This window comes from Oncorhynchus nerka, linkage group LG12 (assembly GCF_034236695.1).
Source record: "Oncorhynchus nerka isolate Pitt River linkage group LG12, Oner_Uvic_2.0, whole genome shotgun sequence".
Lineage (NCBI taxonomy): Eukaryota > Metazoa > Chordata > Actinopteri > Salmoniformes > Salmonidae > Oncorhynchus > Oncorhynchus nerka.
The window spans coordinates 22,679,889-22,684,049 of record NC_088407.1 but is presented as its reverse complement, the minus strand read 5'-3'; the positions used below and the strand labels follow the sequence as shown (position 1 = coordinate 22,684,049).

The 4,161-nt window shown below is 29.4% G+C and overlaps 1 protein-coding gene across 1 annotated transcript in view; it reads left to right on the top strand.

Moving 5' to 3' along the window:
* LOC135574108 (uncharacterized) overlaps positions 1-4,161 on the top strand; it is an 82,763-nt gene that overhangs the window by 9,226 nt on the left and 69,376 nt on the right. The gene's annotated exons all lie outside the window — the stretch shown is intronic.

The following is a 4,161-nucleotide window of genomic DNA, read 5'->3' as shown; positions in this document are numbered from 1 at the left end:
TTACCTACATGACAATACTAGACAATTAACTACATGACAATACTAGACAATTAACAATTACTAGACAATAAAGTAGTGGACAATACTAGACAATTAACTACACTGACAATACTACATGACAATACTAGACAATAAAGTAGTGGACAATACTAGACAATTACCTACATGACAATACTAGACAATTACCTACATGACAATACTAGACAATTAACTACATGACAATACTAGACAATTAACTACATGACAATACTAGACAATTACACTACATGACAATACTAGACAATTACCTACATGACAATACTAGACAATTAACTACATGACAATACTAGACAATTAACTACATGACAATACTAGACAATTAACTACATGACAATACTAGACAATTACCTACATGACAATACTAGACAATTAACTACATGACAATACTAGACAATTACCTACATGACAATACTAGACAATTAACTACATGACAATACTAGACAATTAACTACATGACAATACTAGACAATTAACTACATGACAATACTAGACAATTACCTACATGACAATACTAGACAATTAACTACATGACAATACTAGACAATTACCTACTACATGACAATACTAGACAATTACCTACATGACAATACTAGACAATTACCTACTACATGACAATACTAGACAATTACCTACTACATGACAATACTAGACAATTAACTACATGACAATACTAGACAATTAACTACATGACAATACTAGACAATTAACTACATGACAATACTAGACAATTAACTACATGACAATACTAGACAATTAACTACATGACAATACTAGACAATTACCTACATGACAATACTAGACAATTACCTACATGACAATACTAGACAATTACCTACATGACAATACTAGACAATTAACTACATGACAATACTAGACAATTACACTACATGACAATACTAGACAATTAACTACATGACAATACTAGACAATTAACTACATGACAATACTAGACAATTAACTACATGACAATACTAGACAATTAACTACATGACAATACTAGACAATTACCTACATGACAATACTAGACAATTACCTACATGACAATACTAGACAATTAACTACATGACAATACTAGACAATTAACTACATGACAATACTAGACAATTAACTACATGACAATACTAGACAATTAACTACATGACAATACTAGACAATTAACTACATGACAATACTAGACAATTAACTACATGACAATACTAGACAATTAACTACATGACAATACTAGACAATTAACTACATGACAATACTAGACAATTAACTACATGACAATACTAGACAATTAACTACATGACAATACTAGACAATTAACTACATGACAATACTAGACAATTAACTACATGACAATACTAGACAATTAACTACATGACAATACTAGACAATAACATACCAGACAATACTAGACAATTAACTACATGACAATACTAGACAATTAACTACATGACAATACTAGACAATTAACTACATGACAGACAATACTAGACAATTAACTACATAATAATACTAGACAATTAACTACATGACAATACTAGACCAATTAACTACATGATAATACTAGACGATTAACTACATGAATAATACTAGACAATTACCTACGCTGACAATACTGACAATTAACTACATGACAATACTAGACAATTAACTACCAGACAATACTAGACAATTAACTACATGACATGACAATTAGCTAGACTAGACAATAACATACCAGACAATACTAGACAATTAACTACATGACAATACTAGACAATTAACTACATGACAATACTAGACAATTAACTACATGACAATACTAGACAATTAACTACATGACAATACTAGACAATTAACTACATGACAATACTAGACAATAACATACCAGACAATACTAGACAATTAACTACATGACAATACTAGACAATTAGACAATAACATACCAGACAATACTAGACAATAACATACCAGACAATACTAGACAATTAACTACATGACAATACTAGACAATTAACTACATGACAATACTAGACAATTAACTACATGACAATACTAGACAATTAACTACATGACAATACTAGACAATAACATACCAGACAATACTAGACAATTAACTACATGACAATACTAGACAATAACTACATGACAAATACTAGACAATTAACTACATGACAATACTAGACAATTAACTACCTACTATTAACTACGATGACAATACTAGACAATTAACTACATGACAATACTAGACAATTAACTACATGACAATACTAGACAATAACATACCAGACAATACTAGACAATTAACTACATGACAATACTAGACAATTAACTACATGACAATACTAGACAATTAACTACATGACAATACTAGACAATTAACTACATGACAATACTAGACAATAACTACATGACAATGACAATACTAGACAATAATTAACTACATGACAATACTAGACAATGACAACCATACAATACTAGACAATTAACTACATGACAATACTAGACAATTAACTACATGACAATACTAGACAATAACTACATGACAATACTAGACAATTAACTACATGACAATACTAGACAATAACATAACAGACAATAACATACCAGACAATACTAGACAATTAACTACATGACAATACTAGACAATTAACTACATGACAATACTAGACAATTAACTACATGACAATACTAGACAATAACACTACATGACAATACTAGACAATTAACTACATGACAATACTAGACAATACTACATGACAATACTAGACAATTAACTACATGACAATACTAGACAATTAACTACATGACAATACTAGACAATTAACTACATGACAATACTAGACAATTAACTACAGACAATACTAGACAATTAACTACATGACAATACTAGACAATTAACTACATGACAATACTAGACAATTAACATACATGACAATACTAGACAATTACCAGACAATACTAGACAATACTAGACTACCTACATGACAATACTAGACAATTAACTACTGACAATACTAGACAATTAACTACATGACAATACTAGACAATAACATACCAGACAATACTAGACAATTAACTACATGACAATACTAGACAATTAACTACCTACTAGACAATGACAATACTAGACAATTAACTACCAGACAATACTAGACAATTAACTACATGACAATACTAGACAATTAACTACATGACAATACTAGACAATTAACTACATGACAATACTAGACAATAACATACCAGACAATACTAGACAATTAACTACATGACAATACTAGACAATTAACTACATGACAATACTAGACAATAACATACCAGACAATACTAGACAATTAACTACATGACAATACTAGACAATTAACTACATGACAATACTAGACAATTAACTACATGACAATACTAGACAATTACCTACATGACAATACTAGACAATTAACTACATGACAATACTAGACAATAACATACCAGACAATACTAGACAATTAACTACATGACAATACTAGACAATACCAGACAATACTAGACAATAACTACATGACAATACTAGACAATTAACTACATGACAATACTAGACAATAACATACCAGACAATACTAGACAATAACATACCAGACAATACTAGACATGACAATACTAGACAATAACATACCAGACAATACTAGAAAATAACTACATGACAATACTGTACTAGACAATTAGACAATTAACTATGAATAATACTAGACAATAACATATAGGACAATACTGACAATTAACTACATGACAATACTAGACAATAACATACCATGACAATACTAGACAATTAACAACATGACAATACCTAGACAATTAACTACACTGACAATACTAGACAATTAACTATATGACAATACTAGACAATAACATACCAGACAATGCTAGACAATTAACCACATGACAATAATAGCCAAAATTAACATCATAATGCTAGACAATAACATACCAGACAATACTAGGCAATTAACTACATGACAATACTAGACAATTAACTACAGCAATACTAGACAATTAACTACATGACAATACTAGGCAATTAACTACATGACACTACTAGACAATTAACTACATGACAAAAATAGACAATAACATACCAGACAATACTGAACAATTAACTACATGACAATACTAGACAAT